Below are 25,489 nucleotides of genomic sequence, written 5' to 3'. Positions count from 1 at the left end.
AGAACTCACTTATTGAAGGATAGCTTCCCTTTGCAAATCCACACACCTAAAAAACAAAAATAGGGCGGTGCCTGTGGCTCAAAGGAATAGGGCACTGGCCCCATATGCCAGAGGTGGCAGGTTCAAACCCAGCTCCAGCCAAAAACTACAAAAATAAATAAATAAATAAATGGAGTTTAAATCAATTATTAAAAAAAACAAAAACAAAAATATACTTGTAAATGACTCTTGGGTTAAAAAGAAATCCAAATGGAAATTGCACTATTTAGAACTCAATGGGAAGAAGAGCAGCATTTCTTAGTTCCTGGCACGTGGTAGGTGCTTAATATATTTTGCTAGACTGCATGAGCTCACTTGTATGTAGAACTTAAAAAAGGTCAAACTCATAATAACAGAGTAGACTGTTGGTTACAGGCTAGAGGATTGGGGAAGAAGGCGATATTGGTCAAAGGTTACAATTTTTCAGCTATAAGATGAATAAGTTCTGGAGAGCTCATTTACAGCTTGGTGATTATAATTCACAACAATGAACTGTATGCTTGAAATTTGCTGACACAATTGGTTGTACACACATGCAACTGTGTAAGGTGATAAATGCGGTAAGTAGTATGATTGTAATGATTGTTTGCCAGTATTTACATATATCAAAACATCGTGTTCTATACCCTAGATATACGCAAGTTTTATTTGTCAATCATAGTTCAATCAAGCTGGAGAAAAATGTCTGGTGAAGGGATGGACATCAGATCTATGGAATGTTGCCAAAGCAGTACTCAGAAATGTATGGCTTTAACTGTCCTCACTATGGAAAGAGAGCTTTAAAAATAAAAAGTGGGACCAGCTAAACTTTCAATCCAAGAGGCTAAAAAAGAATAAACTCAGAGGAAGTAAAAGGAAGAAATGATGAAGCTAAAAGCAAAAACAAAGGCACCAAAAGAGAAACAACTCAAACGAAAAACCCCGTACAGGTGATCAAAAAAACAAAAAGCCAGTTCTTAAAAAAAACTGATAAAATAGACCAGGCTTAGGAAAAAATAGGGGGAGAAATGTGACATAAATAATATCAAGAACAAAAATAAGGGCAAGAGTTGAAGGAGAAACCTGACGACAGGCACAGAGGTTTTATTTTATTTTTTAAATAGTATTTCAGGTTAATGTGAGGGTACAAAGACCCAGAGGTTTTAAACCACAGAGGAAAGGGAGAGTAGAGAGAAAGCCACAGTGAAAGGAATGGAAGGACGGGCACCCACAGTGAAGAGCAAGAGAGCTGGGAATTTCCTGTCTCACTAGGATTCAATGTAGTGGCAGGATCTGGCAGAGGAACGTTGCAATCAGGCTGAAGTGTGTGCCCCTGAAGGGCAGAAGCTAGGCTCCCTAGTGGGCATGCAGAGACGCATGGAGTCAGCTGAACCTTCCAGACCTCCGCTCTCAGCCCTATCTTCCCCGTCTCTGGGTTTGACCTAGAGAGGTGGGCACTGTGCTAGGGGTTCTTATGGCTCTTCCTGCTGTGGCTGTTTCCCCACCAGGCATGCTTTGATTGTACAGGGTCAGCTCTCTCCAGTGTGCCCCAGGCAGTTCCTCCAGGGGTGGCCCAGCTTCTCACAGCCTCTAGTCAGTCTCTCTCACTGGGAGGTCGGGGAGTAGCAGCCCCACCCAAGGCCTCCTCCTCCCTCCTGAAAGCTGTTTGGGCCAGGGACCAGGGCCAGAAGAGTCTAGGGCCCTGAGGATGCTGCCCCCCAGGAGATAGCAGCACTTCATCTCCTACAATGTCGCTGTGCTATAGAACCTGTTTTATAATCCTTGCTGGGCCCTCCTCTACCGATTCCAGCCCTGTCTCTTCCTGCCCGAGTCCTTACCAGTGATGCGTTGGAAAATGTTTAACGATAGCTCACCCCCCAAAGATGTATGCATATATATCTGTATATATGTTTATTTTAAATTGTATGCATATATATCTGTATATATGTTTATTTTAAATTTTCCTGATATAAGGAATGTGTTGACCACAGTTTATGAATAATAACATGCAATATACTTCATTGTAAATACCATATACCTTTAACTTCAGTGCTGCTATTCCTCGTAAAATTCACCATCAATTCCTGTAATCTAGTCACCAGCAATAGTGTGGTGAGCAAACTAGGAGCAAATGCTTGATTGTTATAAGATTGAGCAAAGCGCTCATGTCAGGGGGCAAAGTGCTTTAATGAATGTTGATTAATATTTTCATTACACTAATGAGTAAGACAAAAATGAAATAATAAGGACATATAATGTGACTTCATTCATTCATCAAAAATTCATTCATTTGGCTGAATCAGGTACTAGTTTTTCAAAAACTAGAAGAATTTCCTAATTCTTTTGTCAACATGTAACAGCAACACAACATTAAATCAAGTCCTGATGTGTAGCATTTTTCCATTTCCACAGTGTAAACATTCCCACTATGGCCAGTTTCAGGTAACCAACATGATGTCACCAAATCCAGAGTTGGGAGGAGGTGGGCAGTGGCACACCATTATATAGTATCTCCACTATACAGATACAATAAACACCAACAATCTCTAGAGCCTGGGTTATAGTAAATGTAGGCAAGTAATTCAGATGCGATGAGTTCAAATACTATTTCTCAATTATAAACTTATCAGATTTATTTTTGATAACATCTATCTCTAAGCACTAGCATGTGAGATTCCTGAAGATTTTGCAGTCAGCTTTCCAAAGCTTCTGCACACCGGCTCCAGCATGCCACATATCTTCACCCCACTTTAGATCCAAATGCCACTTCCTCTTTGATGGACTCACTGATCACTTTGGGCAGAGGCTGTCTCTGCGTCCTATGTGTCTGGGGAGGGTGAGCCCTGGGTCTGACCTTCCTCTCTCCCCTAGGCCTGGCAGTGGGCGCCATTGCTCAGCAGGCATGTGCTGAACCAGCCGTCCCCACCCGGCCAGGTATCTTCCACACCTGATGGTACATGGTCATCAGATCCTCTATTCTGCCCTTCATGTACCCCTTGGGACAGGTGGAAACTGCTGGAGATGTTCTCAACAGCAGGGGCAGCCCTTTAGCCTCTGTTTCCTCATCTGTAAAGTGATAAAGCAGGAAGGGATGGAAAGAAGGAAAACACATTGATATTTTTGTTGGTCTCTTTTTCTTAGGTATATGGTAATGGGTGATTGTATTTGGCCCGTCCATTCAATTTAGTGTCCTGTGACTTCTCACACAGCATATCATAAGCAGTTTCCATGTTCCTGTAGTGTCTTCAAATTTTCCTCTATTAGTGGCTGCAAAAGATGTCGCATTTTATATAATCAAAATTCATTTTATTAGGCTGGGCGAGGTGGCTCATACTTGTAATCCTAGCATTCTGGAAGGCCAGGGCAGGTGGATTGCTTGAGCTCAGGAGTTTGAGACCACCCTGAGCAAGAGGGAGACCCCATCTCTACCAAGAAAGACAAACAAAACAAAACAAAACAAAAACTAGCCAGGCCTTGTGGTGGGCACCTGTAGTCCCAGCTACTAGGAAGGCTGAGGCAAGAGGATCACTTGAGCCCAAGAGTTTGAGGTTGCCATGATGATGCCACGGCACTCTATCCAGGGTGACAGAGTGAGAGAGACACTGTCTCAAAAAAAAATTCATTTTACTTTTCCTTTGAAACATTTATACTACATCATTTTCATTTTTCCAGCACCTGTTTCACTAAGCATAGAATGTTTTCATTTCAGAAACTACACACTGATCGTAGATTTTATTGTTCTTTTGTATGCCTTTTGTTTCAGTTACTAGTGCTACTGGATATTTTTCTGCCAATTTTTCTACTAGCTGCCTGTGCCCTCGTACATAGAGAGCAAGGTCAGAGAGCAGCTTCATTCTTAGTGTCTTGAGGTGTTCCTGACTCCAGGGCCTCCAGGAAGGTGCAGGCTTTCAACCTTAGACTACGATTTTGAGTGAATTCAGCTGCTGTTTATACTCTTTGGGCATTTCTCCTGTCAGGCTGTTAAATACTGCTTTTTGTTGGGGTCACTGGGCTAATTTCATGACTCTTTGTTCACTTCCACCCTGAGAAACCAGACATAATAACTAAGCTCGGCAGAATTGCCTAGAAGAAAACACACTTGCTGCCTGTTGGAGCTCAGTAGCTTTATTATAAGGTTCGTGGGTTCATGTTGTCTTGAAAGGATGTGTTTACATCCTAACTCTTGGCTGGAGTCTGTGTGTCTGAGGACCTTGGACCGAGGCCTCCCCAAAAGAGGAGGGACCCCCTTTGATTTGTAGAAATCATGCCAGTAGAACAAATGTGGGTAATAATACCTTTACATGTGCATCGAGCTCCACATTTTATGAAGCCTTTTTAATATGTCATTGATCTTCACAATAAGATGATGGAGTAGTATAGCTGTCCCGCCTTATGAATGGGGATACTCAGACCCGAAGAGACCACATGCCTGACCCAAGGTCCCTCTGCTGGTCTGGGGCAGAGCCAGCCGCTGCACTGGGACTCTGGACCATGGCTCCCTGGCTAGATGTGAGGTCTGCATGACTTGAGCTCATGCGTGTCTGGCTCCTTCACATGTTTGCTCATGTTTGAAACACAGGATGTGGGGAAATTGCCTTTAAGTACAATAAAGGAAAACAAGCCAATGAGCTCACAAGGCCTTTTGTTTGGTGCGGCACCTGTTTATCTAACTGACTCTCCCCAAATCACTAATACTGACTTTGCAGCCAACAGTTGGGCCACCCTGCGTCTGAGACATAGGCGTTTCTCTCTGGAGTGTATAAGGTCATAATTCAATCCATCTTGGTGCCTTGTGTTGGGCAAAGTTAAGAGGTCGGTGACCATGGAGAAGGGCCGTGAAGGTCACCCTGAGGACACTCACAGGGGCTCTGGAATTTTTGAGGGCAGGGGCTATCTGTAGGTTTTTGTGGTACATGAAAGATAGATCTCCACAGACGAGGCATTAGCCCCAGTGTGATGAGACAACATGGCATAGAAAAGGGCACAGGAGCCTTGGGGTCAGACCCACCAGGGCTGGAATCCGACTGTGCCCCTGGGATAGGTCTTTCAACCTTCCTGGGCCCAGTCCCCACGTACCTAATCACGGTGCCTCCCAAGGTACACTTACCCTGTGTGTGACACTGGGCCTCACTTTACTTCTTTTGTTCTCAATGTGCAGCCTCAAGGGAATCAGTCCCTTCTTGTGGCAGATACTGTCCACACATATCCAGTCCCATCCCTTTGCCATCTGGGGCCTCCCTGAGGCCAGCATCTGTATCTCTTTGTCAGAGGACTGAGCTCAAGGCTGCTGGCATCTGTTTTGCTTGCACACAGGAGAGCTGGAAGTACCTGGGAGATCGCCAATCCCATCCCATTTTCCAGTGACTGATGGGTGCCTTTGCCCCTGAGCAGGACAACTCTGGGTGGTGACTCTTACCAGAGTTCCCTGGTGTGGATTGAGCTTTGGTTCTCCCCCACCCCCAGTGCCTTGTTTGATGCGGTATCCCTGCGGGGCCTTAGATCCTACTTCCCACTGCCTGACTATTTTTCTGGAAGAGCTTCCTAAATCACTTTCATATGACTCCCCATCCTGGGCTGCTTCTGGGGACCCTGACTGCATACGCAGCATGGAGAGGCTGTAAGACAAAATCCAAGCCAGTTTGCTCAGACTCTCAAAGGGCTTCTCTGCCCAAACTTGTAAGGCGTCCCAATTGGCTGCTTTTATTTTTTTGAGACAGAGCCTCAAGCTGTTGCCCTGGGTAGAATGCTATGGCATCACAGCTCACAGCAACCTCCAACTCCTGGGCTCAAGCAATTCTCCTGCCTCTGCCTCCCAAGTAACTGGGACTACAAGCGCCTGCCACAATGCCAGACTATTTTTTGGTTGCAGCCATTATTGTTGTTCGACAGGCCTGGGCTGGATTCGAACCCACCAGCTCTGGTGTATGTGGCTGGTGCCTTAGCCGCTTGAGCTACAGGCGCCGAGCCATTGGCTGCTTTTTTTTTTCAAAAAGGAACCTCCTAAAAAATTAACATTTTAGGAGAGTATTAAGCAAGCCCTTTTTAAAAAAGCTCTTTTAGCAAACCATTTACCTATGTAGTGTTTTAAAGGAGTTTTCATATACCTGGTTTTACTTGAGCCTCATTACCTTGCTGATACAGGCAGAAATTATTACCCCATTTTTCAGGTGAGGAAGTTCAGGCTAAATTGATAGAGTGATTAGATTAAACTCAGGGCCAGGATAGGGCCCCAAGCTTTCCACCCTAGATCTGTACCAGTCTGTAACACAGAGCTTTGTTTTTGACAGTGTGATTGATGATGATGATGAAGCATTTTCAGTGCATTTTATTAATGTTTTACATATATTTAGTCATTCTTTTATAATGTTCTCAGAGCCAGTCAACTCTATTGTTCTTACAAAGGAAAAGCCTTTTATGTAATTTTTCCCATTATAAAGTAATTACATTCTCATTATGTAAAATTTAGAATATACAGAAAGAAGAACAATACTTTAAAAACAGGCCTCTTCCAGACCAGCCTGAGCAAGAGTGAGACCCTGTCTTTGCTTAGGCCTCATGCCACATGCCTGTAGTCATAGCTACTCAGGAGGCTGAGGCAAGAGGATCGCTTGAGTCCAGGAGTTTGAGGTTGTTGTGAGCTCGGCTGATGCTACTGCACTCTACCCAAGGTGACAGAGTGAGACTGTCTCAAAAAAAAAAAAACAAAAAACTCATAATTCCAACAGCTATTTCTCGTCTTCTAATATTTTCTTTCCATTGTTATATACTTAGAATAATGTATTCTTAATTTGTACATTAAAAAATTTTTACCTACACTTGCCAGTGCACAATCGTCTTCATCTATGCGTGAGGGCCCCTTTCTTTTTTCTAATCTTACACTCTTCCTTTACAAGATGAGCTTTAAATATCTTGCGCTGGAAAGTAAGACAGTGCTCAAAACAGTGACAGGGGCTTGTCAAAAGGACAAAAGAATCAGCTTGAAGAGGCTCCTACCAGACAAGTCTGGGAGAATTTGAACGTCAATATAATTAAGAAAATAATAATAACCCATTGGAAAATAGGAATCTATGAGTCTGTGCTAATAATAAATAGATCATTGATAAATGGACAGACAATAGGCAAGAGGAAAGGGCTTTTGCCTGTGATAAAATGCCAACGAACAGATGTGAAGAGAGTGCTAGAATCGAAAGATCATCACTTGCAATTATCCTTTAAAATTGATTTGAATAAGAATCTTCAGAAGGTGTTACATCTTGGGGGAAATTTATCAGAATAATATTTTTATTTTGGAATAATTTTTTCTTTATGGAAAAGTTACAAAGGTAATGCACAACATTCCCATATAACCTCCCCTAGTTATTCCCTAACGTTATGATAACATCCTACGTTACCATGGCACACTTGTCAACAGCAAGAAACCACCATTGGTACACTAAACTCCAGGCTTTATTTTATATTCAGTAATTTTTACAATAATATCCTATGTCTGGTCTGGGAGCTGATCTGGAATATCACATTGCATCTAGTTGTCTCATCTCTTTAAACTCCTCTCGTCTGTGACAGTTCCTGTCTTTCCTTGTTTTTCGACAATTTTAAGGAATCTTGGTCAAGTACTTTGTAGCGTACAAATTAGAATTTGTAGAATTTAGATTTTCTAACATTTTCTCATGGCTAGACTACATTTTGATGTGGAACCAAATATTTGTGTGATTTTAAAGTATTTTTTCATAGATCAGTGATTAGTTGCGGGGGGAAAAGGTCAATTAAGAAATGGAGAAACTAGACCTCACCTTTACTAAGTGATGGAAATCAGTGGACATCGTGGACCTGCCGATGGAGTCAGCCTAGAATTCACAGCCTGAATCTAACGTGATCAGAGAAAATCAGATCAGCTCAAAACAAAGCACATTCTATTAAACAACAACCCCCACGCTGTCCCCAAATTTCAATGTCAGTGAAAGATCAGAAATGGCTGAGGAAGCTGATCCAGGGAGACTAAGGAAACATGCAATGTAAGGCCACATGTGATTCTGGCCTGGATTCTAGATTGGCAGATGGAAATGACTACAAAGGACATTATCAGGAAAATGTATAACAATTAGAATAAAAACAACAGGTTGGTTAAAATTATTTTATCAGCATTACATTTCTTGAGGTTGGTCACTATACCGTAGTTATTTTAAAAAATGTTGTTAGGAAAATACTGAAGTGTTTAAGTGTTACAGGGCATGATATATGCAACTTACTCTCAAATTGTTTAGATAAAAATAACATGGCTTAGAGATAATGGCAAAATAATAAAAGAGCTCAAAATGGCAATTGGTGAATTGGGGTAAAGGGCATAAGGGTGTCCTTTATCCTTATCTTACAACTTTTCTTATAAGCCTAAAATTATTTCCAAATAAGAAGCTAAATTTGGGGCATAAATTTGACATATGCAAAAGAAAATATGGAATTTTTACATAACTTTAAAGTTCCAGATGCTCATGTCTCACTATGTGGACAACTTGGACAACTGGCTTTTTAGATCCAGAAGAAACAGTTTCAGAGGTGCCCATGGGTTTCTAAAGTGGGAAACAGCCTTACTCTTGCAACCATCTTGCAAGAAAATGCACACACAGCCTTGGTTTGCAAGTTCAACAAGCTCGAAGAGAAGACCACGTGGATGCTGAGATCGATGCCGTTGGAAGCTTGGAATCACAAGGCACTCGTTACTCCCTTTTACTCACAGAGGAGTTAATGTTTTTGAGTGACTGGGAACATTTCAAAACCTGTTTTCATGCCCTTATGATCCTGTCAACTAAATGGGAAAAGCAAACAGCCCAGAATGTGGCTGTGTCGGCAGATGGAGGGGGACACCTTCCCACAGGGGAAACACAGGCAGGTGGGCCCAGTTCCCCTGTCTGGAGTCAGGTCACTCCCCCAGGACGACAGACTTGGAGCCATTCTCCCCAGCCCCGAGCTGTGTCTTGGCTACAGTAATAACATTGGCTAGATTTACTGAACGCCAGTCCTGGGCCTGGGACCTGGCTTAAGCAAACCACATTGCTTTGCTTTTGCATTTTGCCTCCCAAAGTCCCATGTATTATCACTGCTACCCTCATTTTACAGGTGCCGAAACAGAGTCTCAGAGAAGAGAAACGACTTTCCTGAAGATGAGTATATAGTGAGGATTAAAACCACAACTAAAGTGGCTGAACTGGGAAGCTGAGATGTCCTTTCCCCAGCAGTTTTAGCCCCAATCCAAACATCTTTATGCTGGTCTGGACTCCGCTGTCCCACAGACAGCTCTGCAACAGACATAGCTAAGGGCCCGTGTGGGAAGAGAGGAGTTCCCTTCCCCTTGTACCTCCTTATTCTTGTTCCCCTTCTCTCTAAACCCCACTCTGTCCCAATCTAGAACATTTTTAGCAAATCTCTTTGTATTCTCTCCCCCAGCTCCAATTTACCTTCCACAGGCTACCAGGATTTATTTTGCTAAAACTCCTCTTCCCTATGTCACTGTAATTGAATGTTGTCACTCCCCTCTGATGACGTCATTCACTCTGAGGAGGTTATTCCCCTCTGAGGTCCCCTCAAGGATGTCACTCTCCTCTGACAATGTCACTCTTCTCTGAAATCATTGCTTCCTGCTTAAATGCTCTGAAAGGTTCTCAGTGGCTGCCGAATAAAGGTCAGACTCCAAATTCAGGCGTCCAGACTCCCCAGGGCATGAGTGGGTCCAAAGGCTTCTTTTCCTTTCCCCAGCCCTATTCTTCCCAATGTTCATGCTTTTCTGTTTCGCAAATGAAATGCCCTTACCATTCTCCCCCCACCAGAATCCTTCCTGACCCCACTCCTGTCCCTGCATGATACCTTACTGACTGTTCCCCGCTGTGAGAATCATTCCACGCTTCTGCTTTATGTTACTTTCCTGCAACACACGCACCTTCGTGTAGCACCTACCTCCTGGCCCGGTGGTTTGCATGAAGCACGGGCATGTCTGTCTTTCCTTCCTACAGGGCGCTTCAGCAGGGAGAGGACAAAATCTCCACCCGGGCAGAGCACACTGAGCAAAGTAGGTTCTCAGTGGCTGCTGCTAAAAGAATTCAAATGGCAGTGACAGAAGTTGTCCCAAGGATCAAAAATCTTGCCTGAAGACTTCATGTTTTCCAGTGGCTGCAGCTACTCACATCTATTTCAGCTTCAACTGCTGTCAAAAAAAGGGGATAGTGACTTCTGCAACCAACCAGCTGTCCTTGTTAAATATTGTACTGAAGGGGCTAGGTGCTGGTTTGGGTTGCATATGCGTCAACATTCTGTCGCTCATGCTGAGATGCACTGGAACATGATGATGATAATACCTGGGCCAAACATTTGGACAGCACCTTGGAGGGGACCATCGGACCTCTCTGTAGTTGTCATTTCATACCATCTAATTTGCTCTAAGTGAAAACTCTTGATTCCTTCAAATACTACTTTTATCGCTGTTTTGATGACTTTTTTGGTGTCTCTAGGTAGGAGAGAAGGGAAATAGAACATGGAGTGTCTTTAGCTGATTTAGAGCCAGGTGACCAAACCTCCTTTGTGCCCATTCCTGCCAATTCTAGCACCACTTTCCCCCACATAATGAAATGGCCTTGTTTCTTAACATAGTACAGTCTGTAGTTTTATTTTTAACTACTGGAAAAAAAGGAAAAGGACATTTCATTTTGGATTGTGGCAAACATGGATTGGAAACCTCCCAAGTTGTTTTCTAGTCTCATACAACTTGGCAAGAACAAAGCACAAGTCAGGGAGACAAATATTTGAGAACGATGTATAGGTCTAAAGAATGTTTACCCAATCCAGGGGAGAATCATTTGCCACTAAAAGGCTCCCCCGCCTGTCCCCATCACCATGTCACCCTGCAGAAGGTCAAGTGGCCTTATGCACTGGGCTAATTCCCTGCATTCCTAATCAAGGGGCACAGAGGGGTGTACAAAGTCACTGCTGTCAGGAGCAGCTGGTGGCCAGGAGGGGATTAGATCCAGAGGCCCATGGTCACAGAGGTAATTCAAACACCCTGAATCCTTCATACAAAGGCTGAAAAGCAGAAACTTGGGAATTCATCCATTCTGGATAGAATTTAAAAAAAAGAAACTCTCAGGTAAGTTGCTGTCTAGCTGTCTTTAAGACAGGTGACCTCCAATGACTTTTACATAGTATGTTATTGTTTATCACATACCTCTAAAAGACAAGGCCTGCTAAAAAGACAAGGAGTCTCTCCTGAAGGCTGAGTTGCAGCCCCAGCCCAGGTACTAACTTGCTGGGCAATCTTGGGCAGGTGACTTACCTTCTCTGGGTGCTAATTTCTTCGTTTGTAAAATAAGGGATGGAGTAGGTAATGTTCCGTCTCTGATTCTTTGTAAACTTACATGGCAACTCAGATAGTTAGGGAGAAAAGCATCACTCCCATTTTATAGATAAAAAGTACTGAGGCTCGATGAGAAGAGTCTTGGTCAAAGTTGCAGTGTAAATAAGCGGGTTTGACTCCCCTGGTTCCTTTCTTTTACATCGCAGACCCCACTGCATGGTTGCTGTTGGAAGTTTTGTACTGGAGACAAGAGGCACTGCAGGAGGAGGGATGGCACACGCAAAGGCCTAGAGCCTGGCTCTGCAGCCCGGCCATAGACCCGTCCCCCATAGCGCTCACCCCTTTCTGTGTAAGGGTTTAGAAAGTTGCCTTACTGATGTTACGCAAACTTGATTTCCATCAACACCTAAAGAAGACGCCACAGACAGGGATAATCATGGAACGACAGGATGCAGCCATCTCTCAGACACGCCAGCAAAGGATGCACTGAGTCCAAACAGAAACTGAGCAGAGTGGAGCCCCCAGCAGGCCAGGTGGCCTGGACTCCCTGGACAGCCACACAGCAGTCACCCTGCTGTGAGTGTGGCCCACATAGTCTCAGTAATCCTCACAGCATCTGGAAGCAGACTCTGTCACCTCGGGTAGAGTGCCATGACATCATCATAGCTCACTGTGTTAACGTCCAATTCTTGGGCTTCAATGATCCTCTTGCCTCAGCCTCTTGAGTAGCTAGGCCTACAGGCACCTGCCATGACATCCAGTTAATTTTTCTATTTTTAAGAGAGATGAGGTCTTGCTCTTGCTCAGGCTGGTCTCAAACTCCTGAGCTCAAGCATTCTGCCTATCTCTGCCTCCTAAAATGATAGGATTACAGGAGGGAGCCACCGTGCCTGGCCTCAGTGCTGTTGCTTAAATTGAATTAATAGAGACATTGAATAAATAGAGAAACTATACTAGAAGGATCCTCAGTGGTCATGTGTTCAAAATCCCTCATATTATAGATGGGAAAACTGAGACCCAGACTGGGAAAGGACATAATTTCCAGAGCAGCCTTTCAGGACTTTGAAGGGATTATAAGAGAAAATTGAAAGGCCTGATTTGGAGATCTGTTACCCTCTGGCTTGGGAATCTACTTATTTGTAATGATGGCAAATGGAAAAGAGCATCTATTTCATGGTGAAATATATTTGTTTTATTATTTTTCAATTTATTATTTTTTTAATTTCAAATTAATATGGGGGTAAAAATTTTTAGGTTACAATGTTCTCACTTCCAAGGTAAAGTTCAAGTTGTAGAAGAGCCCTTTGCCAGTGGGGCATGGTAAACACCCTCACATAGTGCACTTAGGTGAGATCCGCCCAGTGTTCTCCTTCCTCCCTCCAATCACCCTCCTCCCTCTTCCTCCTCTCTTTCTTCATCCCCCCTTGCTAGACTATTTTTGTGTTTTCTCATTTGAATGAGCATGTAATTGCTCATATATTGGTTTCGTATTACACTGGATACTTTTTTTTCCATTCTTGAGATACTTTACTAAGAAGAATATGTTTCAACTCCATCCAAGTAAACATAGGAGATGTAAAGTCTCCATCTTTTCTTATGGCTGACTAGTACTCCATGGCATACATATACCATGATTTGTTAATCCATTCACATGTTCATGGGCATTTGGGTTGCTTCCACGACTTGGCAATTATGAATTGAGCTGCAATAAACATTCTGGTGCAAATGTCTTTGTAGTAAAAATGTTTTGGGTTTTTTTTTTTTGGTCTGGGTAAATACCTAGTAATGGGATTGTGGGAGCAAATGGAAGGTCAACTTTTAGTTCTTTGAGAATTCTCCACACTTCTTTCCCAAAAGGTTATATTAGTTTGTAATCCCTTCTCTCCACATCCAAACCAGCTTCTACATTTTGGGGATTTTGTGATGTGGGCTAACCTTACTGGACTTAGGTGATATCTCAGAGTGGTTTTGATTTGCATTTCTCTAATGAGTAAAGACAATGAGCATTTTTCATGTGTTTGCTGGCCATTCATCTGTCATCTTCAGAGAAGTTTCTGTTCAAGTCTCTTGCCCACATAGAAATGGGGTTGTTTGCTTTTTTCTTGTTGTTTAATTGGAGTTCTTCATAGATCAGGCCTTTGTCAGATTCATAACATGCAAAAATGTTCTCCCATTCCAAAGGCTGTCTGAAATTTATTTGTTTTTTCTTTGTTTGTTTTTTAAGACAGTGATTCACTATGTCACCCTTAGTAGAGTGCCGTGGTATCACAGCTCACAGCAACCTCAAACTCTTGGGCTTAAGTGATTCTCTTGCCTCAGCCTCCCAAGTAGCTGGGATTATAGGAGCCCACCACAATGCCTGGCTACTTTTTTGTTGCAGTTGTTTAGTTGGCTTGGGCCGGGTTTGAACCCACCACCCTTGGTGTATGTGGCTGGCGCCACAACCACTGTGCTACGGGTACTGAGCCTGAAATTTATTTGTTTTAAAAAACAGACGTATAATCTGGTTTCTTTCTCATTATGCTCTACCTGTTACCAGCAAATTCCAACCCTAATCTCACAGTCGTGTTGGTTAGAATGCTCTTTTAATTTCACCATAATATATATGTATTTCTTAACCTTTCCTTACTCAGCTTTACAGCAGAGCAACCCTCCAGATCCACAGTTTTGGAGCTGTGTTTGAGAGTCCCACCCACTCTACCATGGGAAACACAGGCAGGAAAATGCAAGTTGTTTTACCTCGCAAATCCTTCCAGTCATGTAACACCTCCGAAAGGCAACTCAGTCTTTGTCATCATGTCCCTGTCATCTGGCAGCGTATAAAAAGGGTGAAGCTGAAAGGCAGAGCAGAACACCTGTGGCCATTATGAAAGGCGAGCCCCTTCCCGGCCCTGCGTGCCTTCTGCTCTGAATGTGCGCTCCTGTCAGCCGAGGGTAAAAACCCAACAACGGAGGGCTCAGGACTAGGGCTCAGATGCGTTGAATGAGGAATTAGAAGGATTTGGTAATAAGCCTATTAATTCTGTTGGCTTGTAATATCTTTCAACTCCACACAGCCAGGGATAGCTGAACTGTGGTTTGACATTTTTTATTCACGGCATTTTATGCCTGCCTGAATCAAGGGTACCGGTCTGCACAGAAAGGGGACAGGCCAGAGATTTGGACACCAAAGACCAGGGCTTGGATTCAGGAGCAGTTACATAGCAGCTGAAAGGGATCTTGGCTAAATCATGGAAGCTGCTTGAGCCTCGACTACCCCATCTGTAAAAGGTCCTCATCAGGACCGCGTTAGATTATGTATTTGACCACACAGTCAAGCCATAATAAGGTAATCTGCAATTGTTCTTGTTATTACCAACTTAGGAGAAAAGGAAAAGCTAAACTGAGTGGTTACGGGAAGGCTGTTTATCTGAATTTTCTCCATAACATGAAGGCCAAAATCACCCATCCCTCCTAACCTCAGTCCTTTGACTTAGGTCTGACGGAAAGAAGGATAGTCCCAGCACCCGGGGTGGGAAGAGCTTATAGGGTAACCAGGTGGACTTACCTGTTGGGAGGAGGTACTGTGGCGTAGGGGGGGACATCCACTGGTGCTGAGGGCCAACACTGGAGACAGCCTGGACCCCTCTGCATTCTATGAGGAACATTTTATTACTTCTGAATCCCAAATAGTTGAAATCACCAACATCTCTTGGAAGGTGAGAGTCTTACCTTAAATTTTCTTTGTTTATACACTTATGGAATATAAAAGCAAATACTAATACTCTTACTAAAACGTTAAGTCAGTAAAGTAAGACAGAATTACAAAGTGAGATCTCAACTATGTAAAAACTGTATACACAGAGAAGAAAAAACCTGATGAAAATGTTACTAGTGATTATATTTGAGAGAGCAGATAATGGACGTTTTCCTGCTTTTCCATATTTTTCAAAAACTTAAAATTAACTCTTTGTTATTAACTCTTATAACAAAAAAAGATTCTATTTAGAACTATTTTAATACCCCAAGGGGACAATCCATTTATATATTTTCATGAGAATTACATATACAACTTCAATACAATTATTGATGATATTAATACTACTGAAAAATCTGAAAATAAGACATTTTATGAATATTAGTAAAGATATCAAGTCTGAGTCACTCGAAAGTGCAATATACAGTCAAAGTAAATTACAATAAATTTCTTACACATTAAAAATATCTGGTTGATCAAAAAGGTATTCACGTTCTGAAAATAGTATACTCATAATAATGAATACTTTATATGTGGCTCAAAAACATGTCAACATTACTTATAGTTATAAATTGAAATTAATGGAGAAATGTATTAATGTTTTAAAATAGCATAGTTTTTAGTAATTAACACATGTAATAGAAATGGATATTCCATAGCACTACAAATCAAAATTAAGTTCCTTGGGACTGTCAATTGGTAAGAGATCTTGGAGGTTACTGAGAAAAAGTTCAGTGGTCAGAGACATTAAGTAAACCCTAGCTTAAGGTATTCAACAGGCCACGGTGCTCATGCCTGTAATCCTAGCACTCTGGGAAGCTGAGGTGGGAGGATCCCTTGAGCTCAGGAGTTGGAGACCAGCCTGAGCAAGAGTGAGACACCGTCTCCACTAAAGTAGAAAAACTAGCTGGGCATTGTGGTAGTGCCTGTAGTCACAGCTACTCAGGAGGCTGAGGCAGGAGGATTGCTCCAACCCAGGAGTCTGAGGTTACCATGAGCTAGATTCCCATATACCAGTGGTTCTCAACCTTCCTAATGTCGCAAGGTATTTTCATTGTTACAAAGGGGTCACGACATATACTAATTTTCATGTGAGTCTCCAAAAGTGGTGTGCAATATTTAGCATTTTCCCAAAACATTTGACCAGAAAAATCTTTTTTTTTTTTTAAATCCCCCACAAAGGAGATGATTTCACAGGTCCCATAGACACACAAAGACTTTTTTTTAATCTTTTCAATGATCAGTTTCAAGGACATGAAGCAGAGAGTTTGTTTATCTCTACTGTCGCAAACAGTATTTTGTGAATTTGAGGCCCACACTTGGATCACAGTAAACCAGTTAATGAGGCATGTTGCATGGAACCAAAGACCGGTTCCCACTGTTGGGTTGAGTCTCCTAAGTCATTTCCTTGCAGGAGTTTGGCTCTGATGAGACACTAGAAAACCAGAAAGGACTTTGGAGCTTCATCACAGGTCCATGCTTTGACCTCTTTTATGAAAGGGCTTAGGACTGACATGCAACCCTGCACCTCCCCCAGCCCCCCAGCCCCCCCGTCACACAAATGCACACCCTTTGCTGGCATGCGAAGCGTGCTTAGGAAGGGGAGGAAAAACCCAAACCACAAAACTCCACATTCCTTTCAAGGGCTGTCTGTGTACACACCCTGGACCTTTGACTCCCTTTCCCTGGTGAATGGGGGTTTTTGAGGCTTTGTGTCAGGAGTCTGGGACTGGTAAGATGCAACTCTGACATGTCCTAGCCTTAGGATTTCAGCATTTATCCTCTAGGGGCTCTGCTTTTTTCACCTGTAAAGTGGAGCTAATGAGCCCTGGGATCCATCTAACCTCTCAGGATTGTTATAAGAATATTAACAGCCTCCCCTGCCCCCTGGATCACTTATTGAACCAATCTTGGTCATCTCACCAAACACAGGGCATCCATCCATTTGGAAGATCACAAAACGGCAAAACTAATGACAAATTTTAGAAAAGGGTAATGTCCATAATACGTAAGGCGTTCTTATATAAAAATTAAAAATAAATAGGTGATTCAAAACTTGGCAAAAGACAAGCATATGCATTCCTCAGAGAAGCAGCACAAAAAGCCCCAAACACAAAAACATTTTTTAATTTTTATGTTCATTTTGGAATTTTGGAATCACTGTGTTATTCGATCTGTTACCAGATGGTGTCGTTTAGTGTGCTAAAAATAAAGTTCATATTTTACTATATAATATTCTAAGCCAGGGTCCTCAGGCTTTATCAGAATACCAGAGGTCCATGGCAAAGAATCCCTGAAACTCTGGAAACCTGATAAAACAAAGTACAGCATATTCATATAATGACACGCTGTGTGGCCATTAGAATTGATGTTGTAGGTGAGGGTGTAGAGCAGCCGGAGCTCACTTACGCTGCAGTCTCCATTTTGGAGCCTATTGGCATTTTCTCCTAAAGCTGAGCAGACACATGCCCTGTGATCCAGCAGTTGCACGCCTAAGCGTGTGGGCAACAGCGATGTATACATACGCTCACTAAAAGACATCTAAAGAATGTTCATAGTAGCTAAAACAGCCCAAACGGGAAGCAACCTACATGTCCATCAACAGGAGAATGGATAAATAAACTGTGATATATTTATACAAAGGAATACTATAAATGGCAATATGAACGGTTCCTAGATGGAACAACATGAATGAATCTCAGTCGCACGCTGTCGAGTGAAAAAATACGGCACGAAAATAAATGCTGTATAATTCTGCCATATACATCTCAAAAACTAGGCAAAGCAATTAGAAAGTAGAAATCAGAATCATGTTACTTTTGAGAAGAAAGGAGACAGAAATTCAGAGAGGATGGTTTGGCGCCCGTAGCTCAGCGGTTAGGGCGCTGGCTACATACACCAGGGCTGGTGGGTTTGAACCCGGCCCGGGCCTGCTAAACTACAATGACAAATACGACAACAACAAAAAAATAGCTGGGCGTTGTGGTGGGCACCTGTAGTCCCAGCTACTTTGGAGGCTGAGGCAAGAGAATCGCTTAAGCCCAAGAGTTTAAGGTTACTGCGAGCTGTGATGCCAGGACACTCTACTGAGGGTGACATAGTGAGACTCTGTCTCAAAAAAAAAAAAAACCAGATGGTCCAAAAGATTTTGGGGGATGCGAGTAATGTTCTCTTGTTTTATTTTGGTGGTGGGCATAAAAGTAGAGTCAAATTGTGAGATTTGAGCTCTACACTTAGGATTTTTGTTTCTGTTTTAATCAAAAGCCTGCTTAAAAATGATGTTGTAGAAACATTTTAATGACATGGAAAAATATTTCATGTTGTCATGTTATATTAAAAACACAGGTTACCATAGGTACAAACTGTGTGTGTAGTATGCTTCCACATTTTTTCCCTTAAGGAGCATTGTACATACATGGTTTTAAATGCATGAGATACGAGGTATCTTTAGGAGGATATCTAAGCAATAGAAGTGATTGCTTCCATAGAGTGGGATGGGGAGATGTAGTTTTTAGTTTATGCCCTTTGAATCTTTTGAAGTTTTGTCTGTGTAATATATTGTTAAGTCAATAAATAAATCAGATTACCAACCTGATCTCATTTTTGTGAAAATAGAGGACTGGCATTATCAATATAAAAATGATTGTCATGTTTTCCTCGGGGAAAATGCTTTTTGTTTCCTTTTTACAAAAATTGGTATTTTTTCAGTCTTCTGGTGTGAACATATATTTCTTTCGAGGATGAGAAAAGTCATTGTAACTTTTCTTTTGCAATTTAGTTTTGTTATTGATGTTATTGTAGTGTAATTTGCATAGAGCCCTGATTTTTAAATGCACAGTTCAGCGAGTTTTACGAAGGAATGTCCCCCATATTCTCACCCAGTCAATCAGGGCCAGAATATTTGCATCTCCTAAAAAGTTCCTTTGCATCCCTTTGTAATCAAGCTTCTTCTTGTTGAAGACCTAATTTCTATCACCACAGCACAGTTTCACCTGCTCTAGAACTTCAAACAAATGGAAATCATACAGTTTATACTCGTTATGTCTGGACTCTCTCACACAATACAATGTTTTTGAGACTTACGTTTCTGTGTGTATTATCATTTCTTTTAAACGAAGAGTAACGTCTGAAGTGGCTGCTTTCTGATCACCATCCCCTCAACAAATAATCCTCCAAGCAGGTCCGCAGTAGGCGGGAGTGATCTTACAATCTTCACATCCCGGGAGGAGAGACGACACCCCCGCCCCATTCTGGCCTGCCCCCTCCTCTGGCGGCAGCGCCAGGCTCAGGTGAGTGCCACCCTGCTTGCTGCCATTGTTCTGCGAGTGACAGCCTCCGGGGCAAATGGAAAGCCGTCAACCTGAGGGCTGTCAAAGCCAGACAGGAATTCCTTTCTTTGTCAGGCTGGGTGGTCTCGGTGGCTTCAGCGTCAACCTGCACAAAAGACGAAAAGCTGTCGTGTGCACTCGCAGGAAAACATCCCCGCCACCCAACAACTCTAACCGCACTCCTTTGTAAGGCCGGGATTAGCCAGTACGTGGCTTTCCTTGCCGGTGTTTAAATCATCAAATCCCAGCCCCAGCGAGGGCATCCAGAGGTCGTTTAGGCCACGTCCCCCACCCGACCCACACCACCTGCAAACTTCGTGACATTTATTTGTCCTAGAATCTTTTCCTTTCTTTTTTTCTTTAAACTGTGGCACAGAAGGATGTTCCAGAATCTTACCATAGACAGCTGGAAGGTCCCTTAGAGATGTCCTGGTCCATCTCCCTGGGGCTATAAGAGGGCGTCTAGACACAGGCACAGAACGAGGACCAGGGCAAGGACAAGAACCTATGTTGTACAAACTTTCCACTTTGGGGGTACTCTTTCCCCTAGTTTATTCCAAGCCGCGTTTTTAAGTAAGTGTCCCCTGTAATACAATGTAAAGGGTAATTTCTAACTGTCCAAAATGAGAGTGTGTGTGAAGAGAGAGAGAGAAGGAAGGTGGGGGGCGAGAGAGGAAGAGGGGAAGGAGGGTGGGGGGAGAGAGAGAGACACTTGGCGTGGCCTGGACACCTGCGGCGGGTGTCATTTATAAAATAGTTTGGTGCCCTCTACTGGCTACCAGTGACAACAACAATCACTACCGTTTCCAGGACATCTATCTACAGTGCAGAAAGGACGTTGGACAGGCACCATCATTTTAATAATTTTGGATCCAAAGAACAGCCCTGGAAGAGTTGGCGGCTTTAGCCCTATTTTAAAGTGAGTAAATTGAGGCTCATAGATTTAAATAATCTACCCAAACTGACCAAGCCTGCATTCAAACTCAGCTCTGTGGCTCTCCATCTTTGTTTTATTCCTCTGTGTAAATACTGCAGCTCACAATGTCATCAAGGGGATGCTGACATCCCTACTGAGCAAATAGAGAGGTCTAGGCTGGGACAACAGTGAGTAGCACACAGCCACAAGTCCAGCAAACTCTGTGCTACTTGTTCACCAAGCAGGCTGCTGCCCAGGAGGACAACACATAGAAAGTCCCCAGGGGAACTTCTTCCTGGGGGCAGCTTTCACCCAAAAGAAGTTGTGAGGCTGCAGTGTTCTGCCCCCCGCCCTCCCAGGGTACCTAGGGTACCTCTGGGTCTCTCTATATTCCTAGCTGTATGTGAGAAGAGGCTCCAAGGGACTCAGAAGCAAAGAAAACACATTTGCTACTCATGAGGAACTCACAGCATGATCTGTGGATTCAACAGATGCTGTACAACTGAGCTCTAGGGCTAAATAAATGAGTGAATGAATGAATGAGTGGCCCAGTAATTAAGAGGAGGACTAATGCAGAGGCTGTGCAGGCCTGGGCTGGTGGGGCAGGCATGCTATCAAGAGATTGGCTTCAGTTTAATCCGAGGAACCAATTTCTACAAGTTACGGATGGAGAAGTCTGCTCCTGTGGGAGTGAGTCCCACAACCAAGGGACGTGCATGAAGGGCTAAGAAGATCACAGTGGAGTTGTGGCAAAGCCTGTGTATGTTTTTTAAATATTGGTATCAACATTTAGAAATTGGAAGATTTCACATAAACCCCCAGATTTTTAGCTCCTCTTTCACAAAGAGGAAGACTTGGAACAGCTGCAGCTGGTCACTGCTACCCCTGGTCACTGCTGCTCCAGTTTGCCACTGCCCCTGGTCACCACTGGTGCTGGTCACCACTGCCGCTGGTCACCACTGACACTGATCACTGCTGCCCAGTCACCACTGCCCCTGGTCACCACTGGCACTGATCACTGCTGCCCAGTCACCACTGCCGCTGGTCACCACTGGTGCTGGCCACCACTGCCCCTGGTCACCACTGGCACTGATCACTGCTGCCTAGTCACCACTGGTGCTGGCCACCACTGCCCCTAGTCACTGCTGCCCCTGGTCACCACCTCCCCTGGTCACCGCTGCCCCTCAGCACCAAGCCAGTGTATCAAAGAGACAACTTCACTCCCATGTTCATTGCAGCACTATTCACAATAGCTCTTCCTTCTCCATCCCGGGCACACAGATGGCTCTCTGATTCCCTGGGTGGTGTCCAGAACTGGACACAAACTCCAAATGTGGTCTAAGAAGCCCCAAACAGAGGGACAACCCCTGCCTCATTTCAGACAATGCTTTTGTTCTTGGCACCTGAGGTCCCATCAGTGCTCTTTAGTAGTCATGTTACATTGTTGGTTCCTACTGAGTTTGTGGGACATCAAGGCCTTTAGGTTAATCCATGAGCTCTTCTAGAGAGAGGTCTGCCCATCTTATTTCTGTCTGAAAACCATAGACATTGAAGGCTGAACATGGTCCTGGAGGTGATGGAAAGCAACCTCCCACATGTGCAGAAGGAGACCCCTTCATCCAATACCTCTTCATTTTAAACCAAAGTGAGGAATTTTGTATTATATTTGACTCATTGTTCTATTCATCCAAGAAGAGATCTTGATGTTATCTATCAAAAGACACATAAATCAAGGTACCCCATCATCATTGTAGAAAATTTAGAAAATACAGAAAGCATAAAGAAAACAACTAAAATCCCTGGGATATCTAGAATATACAAAGAACACTCACAACTCAATAACAAAAAGGCAAATAACCCAATTTTAAAATGGACAAAAGACTTGAGCAGACATCTTTCCAAAGAAGACATACCAGTGGTCAATCTACACAGGAAAAATTGCTCCGCATCAGGAATCATTAGGGAACTGCACATCAAAACCACAGAGATACTACTTCTCACACACTGCAATGGCTGTAATCAAAAGATAAGCGTTGACATAGATGTGGAGAAATTGGAACCCTCATTGTCACTGCTAGTGGCAATGCAAAATAGAGATGTCACTTTGTTGTTTTTTTTTTTTTTTTTAAATAGAGCCTCAAGCTGTCACCCTGGGTAGAGTGCCATGGCATCACAGCTCACAGCAACCTCCCACTCCTGGGCTCAAGCGAGTCTCCTGCCTCAGCCTCCCAAGTAGCTGGGACCACAGGTGCCCGCCACAATGCCCAGCTATTTTTTGGTTGCAGCCATCATTGTTGTTTGGCAGGCCTGGGCTGGATTCGAACCTGCCACCTTAGGTGTATGTGGCTGGTGCCTTAGCCACTTGAGCCGCAGGCGCTGAGCCGAGATGTCACTTTGAAAACAGTCTGGCAGTTGCTCAGAATATTAAATATAGAATTACCATATGTCCCAGAAGTTCCACTGCTACTTCTTTATCTAATTAAAATAAACATAATTGAAATAATAACATTCATCCACATAAAACTTATACATGAAAATTTATAGCTGTATGATTAATAACAGCCAAAATGTGGAAACAGCCTCAACATCCCTCAGTAAATAAAAGGACAAATAAAATGTGGTATGGCCATATAATAGAATGTTATTTGTCAATAAAACTGAAAATATGAATACATACAACACGGGTGACCCTTTAGAACATTATGTTAAGTGAAAGAAGCCACCCACCAAAGGCCTTGTATTATAGAATTCAAATGGTATGAAAAGTCCAGAATAGCCAAATCTATAGAGACAAAAAGAAGACTAGTTGCCCAGGACTGAGAAGGTTTGAGAGGAAATGGGAGTGAGTTCGAAGGGTATAAGGTTTTGCTTCTGGGGTGATAAGAATGTTCTAAAATTGATGGTGATGATGCTACAATTATGTGAATATATTGAAAATGATTGAACTGTACACATTAAATGAGTGAATTTTATGGCACATGTATTCTATCACAACAAAGCAGGGAGAAGCTACCTTTCAGAGAGTTTGTGTCATCTCCCTGGGTTGTGTTCTCACTAATGGAGATGCAGTGTTATCCTCCAGTACTGGCTGGATGTGGGTCTATTCTGGGCTTCTGCTCTGTTGGTCCCTAGATACAAAGCATCTTGTGTCATCTGGGGAAGGAAAGGGGTGGGCATTTTGGCAAGTGCCTGTAGACCCAACTACTCAGGAGTCTGAGACAGGAAGATCACTTGAGGCCAGGAGTTTGAGGTTACAATGAGCTATGATCATGCACTTTAGCATGGACGGTAGAGCGAGATCCTATCTGTAAAGAATAAATAAGTATGGCATCTGTGTAATTATAATACAGGATACAAGGTTGGAAGATAGGGGTAAAGGATAGGTCTCATAGAGGGAAGAGGTTACTTCCAGCTGAAATATTGGACAAAGGCTGCAAGAAGAGGGAAACTGTGTCCTGTCAGGTAAGACTGTGAGGGGTGGCCATGGATGTGGCCAGAAGGAGTCCAGATTAAATTTTAAGCTCCTTGAGAGGAGGACCATGACTAATTCGTTGTTATATTCCTGGTCCTCGACACAGGACCTGGCTTGGAGCAGGTGTGCAGTAACATTTGCTGTATGAATGAATATACAAATGAAAGAATGCATGAGTGAAGGTGTGAATAAAAGAATTGTAGGCAGGAAAAAACAAAACAAAACCATGAGCCAAGCACAGAAGCAGAGGGGTGCAGTACAAGCCTAGAAAATTCAAATTTGTCCAGTTTGGCTAAAGCATAAAGTTCATGATGGAGATATATGGAAGGAAAGTCTCCCAAAGGGCTGCTAAAACCAGGTGATGGAAACTTAGCAGCATCTACCACTGGGAATCAATAAATGATTTTTGAGCAGAGGAATGGCATGGTCAAAGTTGTACTTTAGAAAGATGAAGCTGGCGGTACCCGTAGCTCAGTGGGTAGGGCGCCAACCACGTGCACCAAGGCTGGTGGGTTCAAATCCAGCCCAGGCCAGCTAGGGCAAGGATGACAACTGCAACAAAAAAAATAGCCGGGCATTGTGGTGGGTGCCTGTGGTCCCAGCTACTTGGGAGCCTGAGGCAAGAGAATTGCTCCAAGAGTTGGAGGTTGCTGTGAGCTGTGATGCCACAGCACTCTACGCAGGGTGACAGCTTGAGACTCTGTCTCAAAAAAAAAAAAAAAAAAAGAGAGAAAGAAAAAAGAAAGAAAGATGAAGCTGTAAGTGCACATGGAAGACGGATTACGGGGGTCAGCCTGGAATCTGGGAGACCAGGTGAGAGGCTGTGCAAGTAAGAATTGGTGGTGGCTAAACTCAGCCTGTGGCAGGGGGTCCAAAGAAGGGATTGGGCCAGACGCACTCAGCCCCGTTCCAGACGTTATAAAAACTATAAAAGTAAGCTCTTTGAGTAATAAATATTTCACATATTCAACAGAACTATAACTGTTAGAAAGTGCAGTTGCCAATAAAATGTAAGTGGTTTGTGGTGTGAAGTTAGAACTGCACTTGTTGTAAAGGTAATTGAAAATGCGGGGGTAGTAAGAGAACATGAAACCACAAGTGTTAACCCATTGGTGGATAGGAGTTCATCCACTTAATGGGTGAGCACTGGATCCCGTTCATCCTCTCTTGGTCCTCAGACGGGCAATGATAACTCCAGGATCAGATTTTAGGCAGAGATGGTCCTCTGTTTCAAGATGGTTGGTTAACCACATGAAGTGTTGACAGGAGCTTGGTTTCTGAACCCAGTTCTGCACTAACCCATGCAGGACCAGCACTAATAGAAGAAGTAAGAGGAAGACTTGTTCTAACCGAAACATTTATAATTTAGTAGTTGAGATACTGACACCAGCCTGTGTCTGCTTGAAGCCAGTTCTATCACTCATCACCTGTATGACCTTGGATGAGTTGCTTACCTTCTATACCTTAGTGATCTCATCCATAAACCAAGATGAGTGAATACGCTCACTGAGACCGTACAAGGACCAAATCAATTAATAAATTTAAATGCTTAAAAACCACCTGGTATATACTAAGCACTATATAAATATTTCTATTATCGTTGTTATCGTTAAATAAATAACGGTCAAAGCTAGACAACACTGGAATAGATTGTTCAAAAGTAGAGTGTTTCCTGTCGCCACAG

Source organism: Otolemur garnettii, unplaced genomic scaffold (genome assembly GCF_000181295.1).
Source record: "Otolemur garnettii isolate 467f Iridium unplaced genomic scaffold, OtoGar3 scaffold00014, whole genome shotgun sequence".
NCBI classification, from domain to species: domain Eukaryota; kingdom Metazoa; phylum Chordata; class Mammalia; order Primates; family Galagidae; genus Otolemur; species Otolemur garnettii.
Note: the sequence above shows the minus strand (reverse complement) of the source record.